This window comes from Nelumbo lutea, chromosome 2, assembly GCF_056320005.1.
Source record: "Nelumbo lutea isolate HS-2025 chromosome 2, American lotus-T2T, whole genome shotgun sequence".
NCBI lineage: Eukaryota > Viridiplantae > Streptophyta > Magnoliopsida > Proteales > Nelumbonaceae > Nelumbo > Nelumbo lutea.
The window spans coordinates 16,696,837-16,718,667 of NC_142685.1; the positions used below are offsets into that span (position 1 = coordinate 16,696,837).

A 21,831-nucleotide genomic window follows, 5' to 3' on the forward strand; every position below is an offset into this window, starting at 1 on the left:
TCATTTTGAAAAAATTAATGCATCTCGGGCTTCGGGCTCGGTTGGAAGGGAGGTATGTATTATGTGTAGAGTTTTCTAAAAATTCAGGGTAAGTTTTTATTAAAGTAAAACTTGAGGATAAGTTTATATGATTGTCAGAAATCATAAGGGAGGTTTTTATATTTTACCCTTTCCTAGTTGCTAGTCACACGTCGCCCTTTGTGCAGAAAATTTTCTGCACCAGACTAATACCTAACGGCCACGTCAGCCTATTATTCTTTTTTTTCCCAAAAAACTCAGAAAGCAACTTCATTTATTACGTATCCATATTCCGGTTACTCTCAATACATACTATCCTATTATATTTACATGCATTGTAGGCCAGGTTATGAGCAACCACATTCCTGTGATGCAGAAAATTTTCTAAACCCGATTGCCCATCGGGCAACGGGCAAAGTGCAATTCAGGTTGGCGTGGCGGATTTTCCAAGGAAGCATGTGCCAAGTTTTCCCGCATGTTAAACCATGCAACGAGATGTTTCCATAGCGTATAATACACCTCCCCAACTCCCTAAGCAACTGCTTCGCGAGACTACAGTCGTTCCAAAGGGATCTGCTCGAGTTTTCCCTGCTTGGGAGATCTAGGGAACCAAAATTCATACGTTTTACAGAGAGGCTATGTGCACATATTCGGACTAGTCATTGAATGTAGTAGAGCAGAAATCGCCGGATTTAAGTTCACTTTTATAGTTCTGGAGGTATTAATTTGTCTTCTTATACGAACTGTACAACCCCTTTTGAACGGGAAGTGGCAATGTCTGTGCAAGAATTCTTGGATAATCACATGCTTTCTAGGAAAATCGAGAATGCTGTCAATGCTGCTGTCAGGGCCAAGTCTCTCGATCCAGTACTTTTCATCGTAAGCTTTTTATCGATTTGTGTAGTTTTAATTGGATTTACTTTATGGATACCTGGTGTGGTGATCTCTCTCTCTCTCTCTCTCTCTCTCTGTTTCTGTAAATTTTGAAAAATTGCAGTCAAATCATATCAAGAAATCCGTTTCTTCTGTGATAACGAAGATTACAGCTAGGCAAGTTCTCGATAGTAGAGGGATTCCCACAATTGAAGTTGATTTGTACACAAATAAAGGGATGTTTCGAGGTTCATCTCCTAGCGGGAATTGTACTGGAATGTGCGTTCACTTTTGTTCCTTGCGCAATTTGTTTCATTAATATTTATTTCTTCAGAACTCAAGAACTTCTGGAAAATATTGTTGCTAAGCATGTGAAAATTTATGCATTCTATTTTGCCCAAACAATTCAGAATTTCAGCTGACATGATTTTTTTTAGTAATCTTTAAACAAGAGTGGATCGGAGTTTCAGAATTTCAGCGCAATGTGTTGCACTGCCCTTGCTTATATTTTTAACAATTATGTACATTATACTCGGCTTGTGCTTGTTAATTTGTAGTGTTTCTGGTACCGGAAATCATCCAATTTTGCTTTTTCTATAGTTCGGAAGGAGTTTCTGATTAATTATGTAAAGTGCACATATAGAATAGGATACACGCATGTGATTTTATTTTGACATTATAAGAGCGTCTTATAACTTTTATGAAACATAGTAATTTATTGTCCCTGTTATTGTTTGAAATGACTATTTTGCATGACAAACTTGGGTATCCAAATGTCTTACAATTTAGAAATGCCATAACTAAGTTCATTTTTTGCATCCAAAGGGTTCGTAACTCCAAAAATCAATAGAATAACTCAAAGTCCTTAATGGTTTTGCTCTTAAAATTGAAAGGATAAAGAGATTCTTCATTTTCTGCTTCTGCTGCTACTGCTATTACTGCAACTTTAATCTTTTTAAGTTTATCAGATCTAAGTCACAACGTTCAACCAAAAGACATTGGCTCTCATGAAGATATCTTGGGAAAGGTGTTTCTAGAGCTGTTAAGAATGTCAATGAGAGAATATCTGAAGCCTTGATTGGTATGGATCCAACACTGCAGTCCCAAATTGATCAGGTCATGTTAGACTTGGATAAAACTGAAAATAAGGTAAGGGTTCTATTCACAAATTAGGTGGATGTATTTAAAAATTGAGTCAGGATCTGCTGCACTTTTTTTTACCACATTTCCTGTAGTAAGCAATCAGTATGTGACAGGTGTCCTTACCCTCACATGTACATTATTTATACATGTTTGAAACATCTATTACAAATTGATTTCTTAGTGCAATAATTGCAGGAAAAAAGTGCAACAGATCCTGTATGTCCTCAAGCTTTAACATATAAGATATAGCAGCTACATCATAGTAAATATGAAGAAGATTAATCTATAAGTGGAAGGAGTTTTTTTTACATGTCTAAGTTTACTTTTACAATGTTAGTATTATTTTCAAATTGGTTTTCTTTTGTGGTCAGTATTGCAGTCACTAGTGGTGAAAATTGAGTATACTTGTTCTTGTGCCATTAATGTTTTGCAAATATAAACAGCTTTTGCACTGTATTCTCCACTTTATAGTAGACATAATTATGTATATTTTGATAAATGAGTAGAAAATACGATATATGATTGATGATTTATGCAGGTTCTATCAAGTTTTAAAGTATCTATTCATGTTGAATTGTATTGTGTGTATCATATTGGTAACGAAAGTCACCGAAACTCAAAATACCAACAGCTAGGGGATATTAACAGTTTACTGTTAACATCTATCCTACCAACCCATCCATAAATATTTAACTGAAAAAGGAGTATTGACCGATGGAAACACACAATACATTTTTTTTTGTATCGTGCATGTCAATATTTTAAACATTGGGTTCTATGATAAAAGTTGTTTTAGTTTCTGGAGAAATGTATTAGAAGTTGTGAAGGTTGAACTAAATTTCTGAACTTTTTCTTAATGAAGAGGATTCTTGATCTTTGTTATATGCCAATTTGGTCCTGGAAAAGCTGGTGGAGCAACTTATAAGCCTCCTCATTAAGGTTTATATGATTCTGAATTTTTGATTGCCTTTGTAAAAAATAATTGTCTGGAAGGGAATAGTAACTTTGAAAACTTATATGGTGCTTTCATTTCCATTAATTTCTGTGCATTTTTAAAGAGTATAAATCTTTCTCTAAATTAAAGGATCTTGGATATCCTTCTCTGTTTTTTCTGTTTTCTTGATCTGTAATAACATCAAAAGTAGTTGTTTGTGGAAGCTGGATAGTTGTGATACCTTGTGTATCACATGGTAATTGTATTCTCTTGAGATCTTCAAGATGTTTATGTCATACAATTATAGATTTTGGGAGCCTTAGGACTAGGGATGGATTCAAGCCAAGCCAAGTCGAACATCTAACTATTCAAGCTCAGCTCGGCAGAAAAATGAGGCTTGAGTTTGAGTTCTAGCTCGATTTGAGCTGGAAAGATGAGCTCGAATTTGGCTTGACTCAAAAGCTCATATGTTCAAGCTCGACAATGAGTATATACATATAAAATTACACATAAATAATTATTTCTTATTATACTATAAAAAATAAAAAAATAAAAAACATCATATATAATATAAGCAAAATCAACTCGATTAACCTGTTTAAATTAAACAATAAATAGATTGAAACAGTAAAATGAACATTCAGTCATCCATTACCTTAACAAATTCATAAAAAAAAAAATTTCAATGTCATCTTTACCAACCATAATAGTATTTTATTCAAATATACATACATGATCTAATACTTTAAACTTCGGGTCATAAACAACTCATTATCGAGTTAAGTGGGTCAAGATGAAATTGGCACGTTTATTAATCGTGTTAAACAGGTCAACCCACTAACTTCTTGTTGTGTTTATGTGTCATATCAAATATTGCCAGCCCTATTCTTCATGTAGTAGATTTTTATAATAGCGTCACCATCTTTCCTTGATTTCATCATCCATTACCAAGACCCTTTGATCTTCCTCTGATGCATCTAGCATGATTTAATATTTGCGAGTCTATAAATTCCATTTTCTCCTTCTTTTATGCCTTGCTTATAAGTAGTAATCATGTAATTTAATAATGATCTTTCTAAATTTTATAAATGTATATTATCAAGTTAGGTCCATTTGGTCTCAAACTTTTTCATATAAGCAAACTAAATAAGTTAAGCAACTAACGCCTAGTTCGATAGCACAATTTGCCCACCTCACTGTAAATTTCTTTTTCTTTTCCTTGCTTAGGGGGTTGATACTTTTGATTATATTTTAAGTCAAAAGTAGAGACAGGGCATGTATTAAAACAAGAAAAAGCTATTTATGACCAAAAGAGTTTTTCTAGCTCTCTTACATTGAAAGCATGAATGCATGATCCCTATGGATCAACTGACCAACAAGGAAAAGGAGATTTAGTTATGAATTTTTTATGTAACTCCATATTGATGCTTAATATTCATCATATATGTGGATGATAAAATATCATGGATATGCTCACATGATAAAATTTCAGTTACTTTCCTTTGTCATCCGGAGGTTGATTGTTCAAGGGGACTCAAAGACTATTAAATTTCTGGTGAAAAGGTGAAATGAATGGACCATGGAGACTTTAATTGAATGATCACCACATAACCATTGTAACTTGTAAGTATAGGGTCCTGAAAGGAAGGAGTGTTGAGGGAGCAGTGTAGGACTGCTCCATAACATTAAACTGAAAATCATATACAGAGCATACACTTCTGTAAAATACATATTGTACATTTTCTGATATTATTAATAAAAGCATCAAGTTACTGATCAAAAAATAAAATAAAATTTCAGCTGCCTTTCACTCAACTGTTGCAAGTTTTTATTTTGTGAATCAATGCACCCCTCCCGGTTGATAATCTTTGGTCAAATTATCATGCCAATAATTGGTCTTAGATTGTTAAGATCATCTTGTTAGTGGTTTCTGTACCTTGTAGTAAATTCTGCAGCAGTATTGTGATCTTATGCTAATGATAAATGCTTCCTTGTTCAATGGGCAGGCAATTATTACTGAAAAATATGGCACATCTGGATGCAATGTTGGCGAAGATGGTGGATTTGCTCCAAATATCTCCAGGCAAGTTTTTCCTTCATTTAATGGTCTTTTCTGTTAATTTTGTATACATACCAGAAACAATAAATTAAATAATTAATTATTTTGGTGAACCTAGGCTTGCTCTAAGTAGGTCATAAGATAGTTTCCTGTGCATCAAATGCCAATCCTTAATCCAATAAGGTGTCAATTATTATTTGGTGCAGTTCAAGGGTCAGAGACGATAATACCCAGATCAAAAAGGATGTGGATTGGAACAGTGTGAAAAGACTTTGAGAACCTATAATTTAATAGAAGATTTGGCCCTAAAAGAGTGTCATTGTAGAGGATTTGTTTACTTGGACCTGGTAGTTTAGACAATGTTTAACTGAATTCTCTTGTTTTGAGGTTATATACTTATATGCGTTATTATTACTTTTAGAATCAATGAGAAAATATCCCATATTTCAGAATCCACAACGTGTATACTATATCAACTTTCGTGTTGCTTGATAGTTGATGCAAAATGTGTAAATTCTGGGGTGGATACTATATTGTCATCACTGCTGACTTTGTTTCAATTTTCAGTTTCAAAGAAGGCTTGGATCTTGTTAAAGAAGCAATAGACCAAACATGATACAATGGAAAAATCAAGATAGCAATGGATGTTGCTGCAACTAATTTCTGCATAGGTGATTATAATTTTTTTTATCCCGACTGATCTTAGTATCTTACAGGTATGGCGGAAAATATGTAAAATTTGTTTGATAATATGTAATTGTGGGGAGAAACTTGCCACCTAACATGGTCACAATTTGGGCTCTTTAGCATGTCTTTGAATGATAGATAGATGATCTTGAAATCATATGACTGTATGATAAGCATCTCACTTAACATTTTGTTTAGATAGGTTAAAAGATCTGCCTATGCTCTAGTAGATCAGCTTGTTGGATAAAAATATAGCAGCAAGTATGTACATTTTGTTACATAACCGTGTCTGGGGAGAAATATCTTGCAAGCTAACATGGTCCACAAGTTAGGCTCATTACCGTGTAATTGTATGATAGATAATATTAAAATCACGTAACTGCATGATAAATATCTCACTTTTAGTATTAATTTGAACATCTTGTTTAGATGGGTTAAAAGATCTGTCAATGCTCTGGTATATCAGATTGCTAGAGAAGGGATGAATCAGGTTGACCTATTTTGGAAGCCTATTTACAGTAATATGGCAATGGATTGGGTAACCCAACAGGTTCATTGCACAGTACTGATGCAAACCTATTGTAGTCTGCTCCAATTATTAATAGAAGTGCTTGGATCTGTCATCATAATCATTATCATCTAAGCCTTTTCCCAACTACATGGGGTCAGATACATAAATTCCGTTCTGTCATTCCTTTCTATTCAGTGCCACATCCACTGTCCCCCCCGGCCCCAACCCCACAGTGAAGTCAGGGATTCAATCCCAAGTCTCTGCTACAACCAGCCAGAGACCTTACCAGCAAGCTAGCTGGTAAAAAATCTTTTCACAGTCGGAATATTGACATGATCTGTTAAATTTTGTTCTGCTATTCCTTTTTATTAGATCTATTCTTTCCATGCTATGCAATACACATGACCTATTAATTAGTGATGCATGGGCTCTGGTTGAAGAGTGCGGTTGTTTTCAAATATTTTGACCAAGTTTTCAAATGAATGGTGCTTATTTCTCTTTCCTGATCTAGGAACCAAGTATGACCTGGACTTCAAATCCCCAAACAAGTCAGGACAGAATTTCAGGACAGGAGAAGAAATGATTGAGATGTATGTACAACTCTGTGCAGGTACTGCTTTCTAATATATATATATATATATAATGATTCTTTTAATGCCTTCTTTAATCTCATCAATGAATTGAATGGACTAGTACAGCTTTTATCTCTTGGCTTTTCTAGCAGACTATCCTATTGTATCAATTGAGCAGCCATTTGACAAGGAGGATTGGGAAAATACCAAGCTATTATCCGCACATGGGATTTGCCAGGTCTGGCTTGTATTTCTTTTATGAAGGATATCTTTTACTAGGTTATCTGCATATCTGATCTATATCCAAACAACAGTGCTGCCCCTGCATGTGTGCACTTAAACATAGCCTGTTAATGGGCCAGGACAGACTAATGTAGACACAACATTAGGGAAAATCCATAGAGAGAGATCAGTTTTCATTTGACTCCTTGTACGGTGGAAGTTTCATGTTTTTTGGATGATTTTTTAGTAAAGAGTTGTTTGTAAGTTTTTCTTCAAAGAAAAAGTTATTTGTTAGTATTAGGGTGATGTAGGACCTGCTCTGATTTCAAATGACGTAGGATCATATACGAGCCTAAGCATTGATACCAAATGATTTTTCACTGATATGACTTAAGTCTGAATTTAGTAGAGTATTGCCAAACCAAAATAGCATTTAGTGAATGATTTAATGTCTAAAGTTGGGGATCTTTTTTTTTTTGATGGATAAGGTGGGGATCAATTGTGGGAAATATTCCAAATTAAATTGTTGATAATTGGGGTGTTGTTGGGTTTCTGCCCAATACAGACACTGATTTGAGATAGTGTGATCTTCTAGAGAAGAATTGGGAGAGGGGAGAGAGAACAGAGAGGTTTCTGGGTTGAATCTTTCATAACTTTCTTATTACTTTGCCTTGTATTTATAGATGTACAAGTTGGTAGTTGTAGCAAATCAAGAAATCAAGAATCAAGATTGCCACTTGTCTCGTGTACAGCTGGATCTTGCTTAGCTGGATCTTTCCTGGCTGTTTTTACCCCATGTGCTTTTCTCCTTGAGTATACTTGTTTGATTACTGGCTTATTAGCTCGGTCTTGGTTTCTAATAGTTCCTTCCCCCTCCAAAACAGCCTCATCCTCGAGGATGTGGTGAGGAAATTGTTGCCTTAGAGCTGAGCAGGTCTCCCACGTTGCATCTTCTAGAGGTAGTCCTTGCCATTTGACTAAAACTTCCCATACCACCTGCTGATGCTGTTTGATCCAGCGATAACCCATGACCTGCTTTGGTTGAAAAATGGCATGTCCATCTTCATCAAATTCTGGTAGAGATAATCTGTATGCAACCGCTCCAATCCGTTCAGTGATGGCAAATGGTCCATAGTACCTTGGAGATAACTTGTGGCATCTTTGCCGCCCCAGTGAAGCCTGCCGATAAGGGAGAAGCTTCAAATAAACCAGATCACCTATGTTGTATTCCACTTGCCAGTGGCGTTTATCGTATTGGGCCTTCATTTGTTGTTGAGCCCATGTCAAATTTACATTGAGATCTTTGAGAATGTTGTCCCTGTCTGATAGGCGACTGTCAACCGCCGCTACTGAGGTGGATCCTTTTTCATAGGGAAGAATGGGAGGTGGTCACGCTCATAAAGTGCCTTAAAGGGTGTCATGCCCAGGGAGACGTGGAAGGTGGAGTTATACCACAATTCTGTCCAAGGTAGCCACTGAACCCATTGTCGTGGGTTATCACTGGCAAAACACCTCAAATATGTTTCTAAACATTTATTAATAGCCTCTGTTTGCCCATCTGTTTGTGAGTGGTAACTTGTAGACCTGTTGAGGGTGGAGCCTTGGAGCTTGAAGTACTCACGCCAGAAATTGCTTAGAAATGTTGGACCACGATCCAACAAGATAGCTTTCGGTGTGCCATGTAAACGTGTTATTTCCTTTACAAACACGGTTTCTACTGTTGCAGCACTATAGGGGTGTGTCAACGGTATAAAATGGGCGTATTTTGATAATCAGTCAACTACCACCAATATGGCGGAACATCCCTTAGACTTGGGCAGACCCCCAATGAAGCCGAGGGGGATTTCTTCCCATACTAATTCTGGTATTTTTAGTGGTTGGAGAAGATCAGCTGGTGATTGCGCCTCGCATTTCTGGAGTTGGCACGTTGGGCATGCTGCCACAAATTCCTTAATGATGCGCTTCATTCCCACCCAAAAATAGTGTGATGCAATGCGACGGTATGCTCTTAAAATGCCTGAGTGCCCTCCCTCTGGTGAGCTGTGGTACAGTTGTAATAACCGAGGCAAATGTGCTGAAGTGGATGAGAGGACCATGCGACCCTTGTACAAAAGAACTGGGCCTTGCATTGAGTAACCTGGTACCATTGCTGGATTTTGGGCCCATTTAGATTGAATTGCTTGTAGTTCGGGGTCTTCTTGGGCTTCTTGTTTGAGGATTTCCAGTAGTGGGTACTGCGGTTTTGAGACTGTTAGGATGGAGAGTTCTTGTTTGCGAGATAAGGCATCAGATGCTCTTTGGATGTGCCTGCCTTATACTCAATAACATAATCGAATCCCATGAGTTTGTAGGCCCACTTGAATTGAGCTTCTGTATTGACCTGTTGTTCCAGAAAATGTTTCAAGCTTTGCTGGTCTGTTCTTATGATGAACTTACGACCCATTAGATATGCTCTCCATTTTTGGACTGCAAGCACAATTGCCATCAGTTCTCTTTCATATGTGGATTTGCATAATGACTGCCCACTAAGGGCTTTGCTGAAATAGGCTATTAGCTGGCCCTCTTGCATCGGCATGGCTCCTAGGCCTCTTCTGGACACATCACATTCAACAATAAAGGTTTTATTGAAGTCTGGCAAGGCAAGTGTTGGTGGGCTGGATGGAGCTTGCTTAAGTAGATTGAATGCAGCTTGGGCTATGTCATTCCATACAAAGGAATCCTTTCGCAAGAGCTGGGTTAATGGGCCTACCATCTGCCCATATCCTTTTATGAATCACCGATAATACCCTGAGAGGCCCAAGAATCCCCTTAGGCTCTTGAGAGATGTGGGCTGGGGCCATGATTGGATGGCGGCTACCTTCTCTGGATCGGCTGAGACTATGCCTTTGCTCATCACATGGCCCAAATAATGAATCCAGGTTTTGCTAAAATCACATTTAGATTTTTTGCAAACAGTTAATGGTGCCGTAAAATTTCTAATGTGATTTTAAGATGGTGCAAATGAGCAGCCCAGTCTGCACTATATACACGAATATCATCAAAAAACACAAGTATGAAACGACGAAGGTATGGACGAAATACCTCATTCATGAGTGACTGAAATGTTGATGGCGCATTTGTGAGTCCGAATGGCATTACTAGGAACTCGTAATGGGCATCATGTGTTCTAAACGCTGTCATGTGGACATCATCTGGGTGGACCCTTACTTGATGATAGCCGGATCTTAAATCCAGCTTGGAGAAGATAGTGGCTGATCTGAGTTCGTCCAAGAGTTCTTCGATCAGCGGTATTTGGAATCTATCCTTTACAGTAATCTGGTTTAATGCCCGGTAATCAATGCAGAATCGCCAAGTACCGTCACAAGCAGCACCGGTGATGAATAGGGACTGGAGCTGGGTTGTATGTGTTGCTTGAATATCAGTTCCGCAACAATCCTTTCTGTTGTGAATCTTATTTATTGGTTCTGTGTTAGTATGCTGTTAGTATGTTGTTTGGTTCTGTGTTAGCATGCTGTTAGTATGTTGTCAGTCTAGTCTATCTAGGTGCTGACAGCTAGCTTTCTTTTTTTCCTTGTTAGTTGTTTGTTATTAGGAACTTCCAGGGGCATTCTTGTAACTTCAGTTCTTATTACATTAAGTGAATATAAATAAGAAGCTGGGAACGACCAGCCCTGTGTCTTTGAGTCTCAATTGACTCTCTCTTCTCTTCTCTTTCTTCTCTTCTCTCTCTCTCTCTCTCTCTCTCTCTCTCTCTCTCAGCAAGGAACACATGGTACCAGAGCAATAATTCTGGGCTCGAAGATTGTTTTCTCTCATCTGAATCTCAATCATTTTTTTTTTCTCTTGATCTCTTGGATGTGGAAGACCAAGAATTCTATCAGACTGTTCAGAGTTCCTGTGGCTGTTGTTCTTTGGGCTCCTCCTTGGTCGTAACACCTAGGAAACCCTAACAGAAGAGGGGCGATGCTGGAATGACCCTCCTCTCTTAGTTCAATGCAGTGAAAAATATTTTTCTGGGTTTGCACCTTCTTACAGGTGCTGGACAGGGGTATGTGTCCCCTTTTTTCTCTGTGGTCTATGCTGTGAAGGGCTGAGAAGGCATTGGTTTTGAGGTTTACACCTTCGTACAGGCGCTGGACTGGGGTATGTTTTTTTTTTTACTCATGTGCTGTGGTCGAACTGTTAGTAGTTTCTTTTTTTAATGACTGCTTGTGGCCGAACTCTTGTTGTTAGTAGACTGTCTTCAGTAGCCGGTTAGTAGACTAGTTGCTGGACTAATTTCTGGGCTATTCTAAGGGCCGAATTATTGCTGAAATGATTTCAGCAGTATCTTTCTCCTTCCGAAAGTGAAAATTCTTGGGAGTTTAGCATTCTGTTTGTGTGGAATCTGCTCTGATATATTTGTGACCCTTTTTTCTCAATGGCAAACTATGATTCCGCATCATCTGGAGTTACACCAACTCGTAGTACAGATGGTATGGGGGGTAAAAACATGATGTTTCCCATGCCAATTACCCATTTAAATGGCCTGAACTACCTAGAGTGGGCTAAAAGTGTGAAACTTTATATAACAACAAGGGGAAAAGCTGGTTGCTGGTTACATAAATGGCAGAGTGAAAGAACCCAAGTGTGAGGCATTTGAACATGATAGGTGGGACCAAGAAAACAGTATGGTGATGTCTTGGCTCCTTGCAGCCATGGAACCAGATGTGAAGAAGAACTTTATGTGGGCAGACACCGCAAGTGAGATTTGGGAATAGGCCAAAACCACCTATTCTGAGCAAAGGCATTATGCCAAGATTTACCAGTTGCAAGCTGAATCCTCAACCTGTAAACAAGGAAATCGTAGTTTTTCTGCCTATTATTCAGCCCTTACTTCCTTATGGAAAGAATTGGATCATTATCAAGCTATAGAGTGGAAACATGATGATTATGCTAAGGCCTACAGGAAGCTAGTTTCTCAGCAGCGTGTGTTTGCTTTCTTGTTAGGACTAAGCCCTGCCTATGAACCCTTGGGAGTTCAGATCTTAGGAAGCAAAGAGTTGCCGTCGGTTCAAGAGGTATATGCCCTTGTTCAATCTAAAGAAAGTTGGCGGAGTGTGATGGTTACAACTGAGGGGGAGCAACAGGTAGCATTGGCTGCAATGGGTAATAACAATATGGGGAAGAAAAGTGACTCCAAGAATGTTGATGTTAAAGACAAGTTGCTTCGTACCCACTATCGGTGCTCGTGACATACACGTGACACATGTTGGGAAATTCACGGGAAGCCCAAGTGGGCAATGACGAACCAAGAACAGGGTAAAATGCAAGGTCAGAAGAAGACGAATACAGCACGTGGAAACCCAAGATACTCAAGTTGCTGGTACTACCCGGGACCACTTTACTAGTTCTGACCCCAAGGAAGATATCATGAATTCCTTCAAAGATCACTTGGAGTCATATGGTAGGGCTTTGCGACAGATGGATAGTTTAGTCATTGGTACTCCTACTTCATTTGCATCTACATCAGGTAGTACGGCTTCTGCATTCCATGTCACTACTACCACTGATTCCCCTTGGATCATTGACTCAGGGGCCTCTAATCACATGACCGGTAAGCCAAATTTGTTTCAGACTTATAGTCTTTTGTCAGGAAGGGATAAAGTGAGGCTTGCAGATGGATCATTCTCCTCCATTGCAGGCTAAGGATCAATATACCTTCCCCATGGCCTTAGCCTAAATAGTGTGTTGCATGTTCCCTAACTTCCTATAAATTTGCTTTCAATCAGTAGCATCACAAACTCTTTAAACTGTAGTACAACATTTTTTCCCGGTTCATGTGTTTTTCAAGGTCTAACTTCTAGGAGGACGATTGGTAGAGGAAGCCTAATGGATGGTCTCTATATTCTCGATAACAAAGCTGGTCTCTTAGTGTCATCCTCGGAGTCATGTAGTCAGTCAAATAAGAGTTTTTTTTTTGTGGCATAGTCGATTAGGTCGTGTTTCCTTTGAAATAGTGAAGTCTTTGTTTCCGTTTTTATTTAAGTCATGTTTAGTGTCAGATTTTCAGTGTCAAACATGTCATTGAGCAAACAATGTAGAACAACTTTTCATTCAAGTAATAAAAGATCCAATTTTCCTTTTCATATTGTGTATTCTGATGTATGGGGGCCTACCACTATAACCTCTGAGGGCGAGTATAAGTACTTTATCACTTTGACCACTGATTTCTCCCGATATACATGGGTATTCCCAATGCATAGCAGAGATGAAGTTTCAAAGATCGGGAAAGACTTCTAGAGGATAGTGTTTATGCAGTTCCATGTCGAAATACAGATCTTTCAATCAGATAATGCTAAGGAATATTTCCATGGTGAGCTGAATGAGTTCTTTGCCTCCCATGGATCTATTCATAGGAGCTCGTGCGCAAGAACACCGCAACAAAATGGTGTTGCCGAAAGAAAAAACAAACACCTTGAGGTAGCTTGAAGGATGATGTTGCACATGAATGTTCCAAAGAGGTTTTGGATGGATGCTATACTTGTAGCTGCTTATGTCATTAATTGCATGCCCTCCAGAGTGCTGAACTACATGGCCCCTCATTAGTTGTTGTTCCCTCAGTCCCCTTTATTTTCCATTCCCATGAGTCTTTGGTTGTTGTGCCTTTGTCCATGATTTGTCTTCGTCTCAGGGTAAGTTAGACCCTCGGTCCATTCCTTGTATCTTTCTAGGGTATCCCTCCTCTCAAAAGGGGTATCGGTGCTTTGATCCCATTAGTCATAAATTTTTTGTCTCTATGGATGTGTCCTTTGAGTCTGAACCGTTCTTCCTTGCTTCTCCTCAGGGGGAGATTAATGTGGAAGAGGAGAAGCAGGTTTAGGTCCGCCAAGTCTCTCTTCCTTCTATTCCGGACCTGGCCCCCTTTCGTGTCTTCCAACTGTGGATGTGGAGCTATCAACCACTGATCATTTGACACCATTAGACTCCCATGAGGTAAATCCAAACCCTGCTACACCTGTTGACACTCCTTCTATTGTGGATGACCTTGACATTCCTATTACTCAAAGAAAGGGAGTCAGGTCATGCACTACCAAACACCCCATCACCCAGTATGTCTCCTATGATCACATTTCCCCCTCATACCGAGCCTTCCTATTTGTAGTTAATTGCATCCCTGTACCCAAAAATGTTGGAGAAGCCTTAAAATACCCTGAATGGACAGATGCTATGAAGGAGGAGATTAATGCCCTCTATAAAAATCAAACTTGGGAATTGGTAGATCTTCCAAGGAGGAAAGACCTAGTGGGGTGTAAGTGGGTGTTTACAGTTAAACATGTAGGAAACTGCGGACCCCACATTGAGAGTGTTCATGTGACACCCTGAGATGTACTTAGATTTAATTGATTAGGATCAACTTTCCTAGTAGGATAAGGATAAGTTTTATTCTATCTTATCTAGGATTAGTTTTATTTTAATCTTATCTTTTATTGCCATGTAAGCATTAAAGTTCTTTTACAATTCGGAAACCGTGTATATAAATTAAGGAGTGGGGTGGCTGTTTTAAGCACTCCAACCATTCTCTTCTTTCAAAGCTTCTCCCACGAGTGCTTCTTCTCTCTCTCACTTCTCTTCTTCTCCTTTTCTCCTTCTCTTTTATTTTATGTTCAAAACCTAAAGAGTCTTTGTAGTCTTGTACGAATGCTAAACACAAGGTAGATGGGATAGTTGAAAGGTACAAGATTGATAGCCAAGGGGTACATTCAAGTGTACGGAGTTAACTACGATGAGACATTTGCTCCAGTAGCTAAGATGAACTCAATTTGAGTTCTTCTATCATTACCCGCTAATCTTGATTGGGAATTGCATCAACTAGACATTAAGAATGCCTTTTTAAATGGTGACCTAGAGGAGGAGGTGCACATGGTTCAACCTTCGGGTGCCAAGGGAAGTGAAAAGAATGTGTGTAAGCTAAGAAAGTCTCTCTATGGATTGAAACAATCTCCCAGGGCTTTGTTCAGTAAGTTTCATATGACGGTTCAGCAAATAAGGTTCAAGCAATGTCAGTCTGATTACACACTCTTTGTGAAGAGATGTCAGGAACAGGTTGTTGTTTTGATAGTGTATGTGGATGATATCATCATTACAGGAAATTGGAGTTTAGAAATACAACAATTGAAACAATTCATTGCATCTAAATTTGAAGTGAAAGATCTAGGCCTTCTAAAGTATTTTCTTGGAATTGAAGTTGCCCGCTCAAAAAAGGGTATCTTCATTTCTCAAAGGAAGTACACTCTTGATTTGTTACAAGACACAGGCAATTTAGGTGCAAGGCCAGCAGATACTCCTATGGATGTTGATCATAAATTGGGTAACTATGATGGTGAACCTCTGAAAGATGTAAAGCAGTTCCAAAGGTTAGGTGGGAAGTTGATTTATTTGTCCATGACTCGTCCATACATTGCCTATTCAATTGGGGTCCTGAGCCAATTCATGCAATCTCCTAAGAAACCTCACTTGGAAGCAACAGAGAGAGTTCTTAGATACTTAAAAAAGTATCTAGGAACATGTCTACTATTCAGTAAGCATAATCATCTAAAAGTGGAAGTCTTTACAGATGCTGATTGGGCAAGTGTGGTGGATGACAGAAAGTCCACAAGTGGGTATTGCACATTTGTGGGAGGAAGCCTAGTAACCTGGAAAAGGAAGAAACACAGTGTGGTAGAAAGGTCAAGTACTGAAGTGGAGTATAGGACTATGGCACATGGGGTGGCTGAAGTTCTTTGGCTTAAAAGTCTTCTAGGGGAGCTTGGAGTTGCTGTTCACAATCCTATGCCTCTTTATTGTGACAACAAGGCAGCCATTAACATCGCCAACAATCATGTCCTACATGAGAGGACCAAGCACATTGAAGTGGACAAACACTTCATAAGGGAAAATTTGGAAAAAAATGAAATTTTCATCCCTTATGTCAACTCCAAGGAATAACTTGCTAATGTCCTCAGAAAAGGACTTCCATACTCGCGACACAATGAGTTGTGTGACAAGTTGGGCATGATAGACATATACAGCCCAACTTGAGAGGGGGGGGGGGGGAGTGTTGTGAATCTTATTTATTGGTTTTGTGTTAGTATGCTGTTAGTATGTTGTCAGCCTAGTCTATCTAGGTGATGATAGCTAGCTTTCTTTTTTTTCCTTGTTAGTTGTTTGTTATTAGGAACTTCCAGGGGCATTCTTGTAACTTCAGTTCTTATTACATTAAGTGAATATAAATAAGAAACTGGGGACGACCAGCCCTGTGTTTTTGAGTCTCAATCGACTCTCTCTTCTCTTCTCCTCTACGTTCTATTCTCCTCTTTCTTCTCTTCTCTCTCTCTCTCGTCTCTCTCAGGAAGGAACACACTTTCCATTTCATTTGTTTTATAGTTTGGATACCTGTATGGTCTTACATTTGCCGGTGGAGCACCTGGTGCGGTCAGGATTCTGTGGTCACTTTGCCTGGATGGTGGCAACCCCTGGGGTTCCTTTAATACATCCTCAAAGTTCGTCAAGAGGCGCTGGAGCTCCCTGGATATCTCTAGCTGTGGTTGTTCTGAATTCAATTCTGTCAGCTTGGGACTGTCTGGGCTTAGGCCCATATTCATCAAAAGGTGGTGTCCTTGCTGCATGCCGCACTTAGTCATGGACTGGAGGCTTTGATTCTGGGCTGTTATGGGCCTTACACCTTGGAGATGGCAATCCATGCCATCCACAGAGAAGTCCATTGTCATGCGCCCCCAATCACATACCACTGGGCCTAGTTGGGTGAGCCAGTGGATGCCGAGCACAATATCTGCTCCTAAGAACTGAAGAGGGTGCAGGTCAGCCTGAAGAAGGTAGCCTTGTACCTTCATGATGACATTTTTGCATAGGCCAGAGCACAGAAGGTTATGGCCGTTGGCGACCCAAACGTTGAAAGGTTGGGTGATACACAGGCCTAACTGCTTGGATAAAATCTCAGAAATGAAATTTAATGTGCTGCCGCTATCTTTCAGAATAGATACGGGTTTACCCGACACTATACCTTCGACTCTCATTGTTCTTGGGGAGCTGGAACCGCTCAGGGCATGTAAAGAGATCTCTGGTGAGTCTTGGTTGTTCTCCTCTAGGCTGTTAAGAGTCTGCCAAATTCTCTAGTTCTTCTGACTCATCAGTTTGGAGTAGATAGGCCCTTTGAGTCTTGCATTTGTGTCCTGGGCCGAACTTCTATTCGCAATTGTAGCAGAGGCCACACTCCCGGCAGTTCTGCATCTCAGTCCAAGAAAGATTCTTGCAAGGGACTAATGCCTGTGAATTCTGTTATAGAGCTGGGGATATTATGGGTTTGGATTGAATTGGTTCGATTCTGGGTGGGTTCTTGATGAGAGGGGCGGACTGGGGGGGTCACCCAGTCTTTTTCCACTGGTTCAGTTTTTCTTCTTGCAGTCTTGCGAGTCCTACGGCAGCCATAACAAAGGAGGGCTGCATGCTCTTCACTTCGACTCTGATGTCCTCACACAGGCCCCCGATGAAACTCCCGAGCAGTGCAGTTTCAGGCCACCCTTGTACACGATTTGCCAGTTTCTCAAATTGCTATTGGTATTTCCGGACGGTACCCCTTTGGCGTATTTTGGACAGGGCTTTGTTGTGATTGTCGAACCCGGTGGGTCCAAATCTTATGCACAAAGCCTCAGTGAAGTCTGCCCAAGAGACTTGAGGGTGGAAACACCGAAACCATTGAAACCATACAATGGCTTCACCTTCTAAATGGAACGAAGCAACCAGGACACGTTGATTGCTGGGTGTCTCATGGAACTCAAAGTAAGGTTCATCTTTAAAAATCCATGGGACTGGATCATCACTGGGAAGTCAAGTTTTCCCAGTCGAGTGCTGATCTATTGCTATCTTGCATCATATGTTTAATATTAGAAAAATCAGTTCTTAGAATTGTCTTCATGGAATTATTGCTATCTTGCATTATATGTTTAATATTAGAATTTATCATTGGATCCATAAAAAATTCCATTTTCATGGAGGATATCACTCATGTTAATGGCATCAATGATTAGTCTCAGTAATTTTCTTGACATTTGCATAATCCCTTGTATTGTCTCAATAGATTGACTGGTGACTACTTTCAAGTTTCAACCAAGATATGCAAAACATGGATTGTTTAGCCACTTTTTCCCACAACAACGTTCCATAAAACTGGATTTAGAATATAACCGTTTGCCAAAAAAATATTTAGAAATAACAAAGGTGCTAACTAATACTGTTTATTATTATTTTTTTACAGTTGCTTCGAATTGAAGAAGAGCTTGGAGAACGAGCAGTTTATGCTGGTCTTAATTGGAGAATGCCATGATCTTTCCTTTCAGGTTTTTCCCTTTCATTTTTCTTCTATATACCTGTGTAGTAAATCTGAGAGTAACTAGCTGTAACGGCATGCTGGTACAAGCTTTCAATAATTTTTAATTTTTTATCCTGTTATGGTGTTTGTAGTTCCTGTGTGACAGTGGGAACTCACAAGACAATGTTTTATTGGTTTATTCTATAATTCGTACCACTGCTAGAAATAAATCTTTTCTCTAATGGAAGAAATGGAAATTCTTGTTTAACTGGTTTGAAATTGGAAAAATGCAAGTGTCCTTCCCCCCGGATGGTCCCCTTAAAAAACTGGTTTGAACCAATTATTCAAGGCCACACTGATCTCGAGGTTTTCTTAACCCTGTAATGTTCAGGTTTTCGGTTTACACTGAAGAGGTCATCAGGATTTGATTCATCAGAATTTGATTCATAACAAAATATGAAAATAACGGTTGATAATTGATGAAGGAAGATTTGGCCTGACCTCGTAATCACTCGACACGTGGAAAGGCAACAACTCGGCACAACAATACGCCCAAGGCATGAACTCCGAAAAGAACGTGCGGTTCGAACTGCCCACGAGGAGCACGAGCTCTCCCTTGGATCCCGAGCCTTACAAAAGGCAACAACCTGAACCGGCCCGCCCCATGACAGTTCGGGCCACATCTCTTCCCGAACTCAAGACCACCTCACACACCACTCCAGCACTTCGCCTCTAGAATGTCAAACTGAACAACCGCACCATACCTGACACCGAAGGAGTCCGTATCTCGAGGCGGTGCACCTGACTGACTTGAGACTTGACGCTTGACAGCCGCATTCCAACGGCCACCTACCACGGCCACCTGCCACTGCCATCTCCAGTCACAGAGACGGCTCTGACAAAGAGAGCAGTGGCGGTTCTGCCCCAACAAGGGTAAGGACACCCGAGCTGGTTGAGGCGCAGGTAATCATACCCGACTTGACAAAAGCTTAGGAGTGAGTGCGCGAAGTGGTTATAAAAGGCTCTCTACCCCCCAAGAGCGAGGTATGTGAACTTTGCGCCATCTGGTTTATCATCTTGCCTTTGAGGATACTAATTTGAGCTTCGGAGCATTCTCACCGGGTCCCTCTCCGGAGATACTCGCTTTCTTCCCCGTTTCAGGCACCTTCGGCTCTAGTCGGATTGTGCACCATCAATTAGCGTCGTCTGTGGGAAACACTTCTAAAAGCCTCCCTCTAAAACTCTCATAACTTCTTTTTTTTTTTTCCAAGAAACCCCAACAATCATGGCTTCTTCAAGGAACGTCGGACGTAGCACGAAGATGAACGCCCCCAGCAACTTCAAGCCCCCGTGGTGTGCATCGGACAGTTCACCATCCCCCTTCTGGTGGATGGGATCCCCAGCCTTAATGCGCCACAAACAGTGGCGCCAGTGAACCTACCCGTCGTGAACGTCCCCCTTCCTCTCCCTGTCGAGACAACCTTTACTGAATCAACTGATGTCCCCCTAGCAACTAGCAAGAGCCACTTTGACGACCTGATGCAGTGCATGCGGGCAATGCAAGCCCAAATGCAGCAGTTCTAGCAGCATCAACTCCAGCAACACCAAGTGCTGCACCACCTCTCTCAATATCACTATCAGCAGCAGTTCCCCCAATTGCCTATGAACCAACCACAGCTTCCACCCCGACACCCTGCTCCAAAGCTGGTTAAGGCTTTCCCTTAGGGTGGACGCCATCACCGAGGAGAAGCCTCCCAACTTCAGAACCCCCATAACAGCCAGGCCTCATCCCCAGGCCGAAGGGAAAGAAAAACCACCCCCGCCTCTCAGTTCGCAAACGAGTCGGGAACCTCCCCCGCAAAGTCAGCACATCGGCGCTCCAAGCCTGAGCTCCCGCTCACAGAGAATCAATTCAGCATCCTAGCAGCGGACTACCAACATTCCGGGCCCATTGAGCTCAGCAACACAGAAGCCAGCAACACCAGTACCAGGACCACTCAACAATGAAGGCGCCGACAAAGTCGTTGAATTGCCACCTGTGTCCTGCCCGAGCTCAAAGGCAAAGAAGAGACAAGCTCGGACGAGATAAAAGCTGCCCCTATTCTCTCAGTTCCTTCCCCCCTCTCATCAAAACTCCTTGTAGTCCCCCTGCCTAGAGACTTCAAACTCCCCCCTCTAGACAAGTATGATGGGTCCTTCGACCCCAATGACCACATCGATGCCTTCCAATCCCAAATGCACATGGCAAGGGCCAGTGAGTCATGCATGTGTGTGGCCTTCACCACCACCTTCAGGGGGGTGGCTCGCACATGGTACAAGAACCTGGCCCACGGGTCAATAAGAAGTTGGACCCAGTTCGTGCAGATCTTCACCGCACACTTTGTTACCAGCAAGCAATGCCCCAGAACTGAGGAAAGCATCTTCGGAGTAGTCCAGAGGGAAGGAGAGTCCATTTGGGGCTACATCAAGCAGTTCAATGACACGTGCTTACAGATACCGCGACTGGACCCCGCGGTACAGTTCACGATGGCCGAGGAGTAACACACAAGGAGTTCAAATGGCACATGGTAGCCAGCCAGCCCGCGACCGTGGCCGAGTTCCTCAAGCTCGCGGATAAGTTCATGAGAACAGAAGAAGACAAGCTATGTTATAGAATACAGATGGAGTCAGACTCCTTCAACCCTTCCTCTTTGTCATAACTAGCTAACCGGCCAACCAACTCAACTCACCAGTTCTTTAGTGGTTCTTTTGTTTTGGAACATTTCGGCATTGTTCCCTTCTTGAAATCATGGGTGTTTTAAAGAGTCAGCCCTAGATCTCTCTTAGAAGCGGCCACATTTCACACTCACTTAGGTCAATTATTAATGTACACTACACACACTATTCCTAACTAATTAAGAGCCTCATGCTCAACCTCCTCAGCGGTGCTTATTGTCTTACCTCGGCATCTGAAATTGGACATAAATTGATATAGGTTGGGTGTCCATCACTAATGACTTTGTAACGAGCTTCAGCCCCATTCCTGCCAATGCCTCGTAAACCACCTTAGAAGTTTGTGGTTTAGTTAATGAATCTGCAAAGTTCGTTTTAGACCTTACAAAATCCAAAGCGATTGTACCTTCGCTGAGGTATTTCTTTACCAAGTTATGCCTTAAGCGGATGTGCCTTTATCATTGTATGTTTAGTTCTTGGCTTTGGCTATTGCTACTTGGCTATCACAAAGGAGAGATATGGACGGAACCAGCCGTGGCCAAAGTGGTATATCTTCCAATAAGTTCCTTAGTCACTCTGCCTCGAACCCCGCCAATTTTAGTGCAATAAATTCGGCCTCCATTGTTGAACTTGTGTTGCATGACTAATTTATTGATTTTCACGATACAGCTCCTCCACTTAGAATAAACACATATCCACTGGTGAAATTACTATCCTTTGAATATGAAACCCAATTCGCATCAGTAAAGCCTT

At 40.7% G+C, this 21,831-nt stretch overlaps 1 pseudogene across 1 annotated transcript; it reads left to right on the top strand.

Annotated features, from left to right (window-relative positions):
- Window positions 1–649: 649 nt before the first annotated feature.
- On the top strand, window positions 650–21,252 carry LOC148868858 (cytosolic enolase 3-like; annotated as a pseudogene). The gene is made up of 7 exons (XR_016106601.1): window positions 650–897; window positions 4,975–5,051; window positions 5,595–5,698; window positions 6,737–6,835; window positions 6,950–7,035; window positions 18,313–18,394; window positions 18,758–21,252. The product of XR_016106601.1 is annotated as a cytosolic enolase 3-like (transcript).
- The last annotated feature ends 579 nt before the right edge of the window (window positions 21,253–21,831 follow it).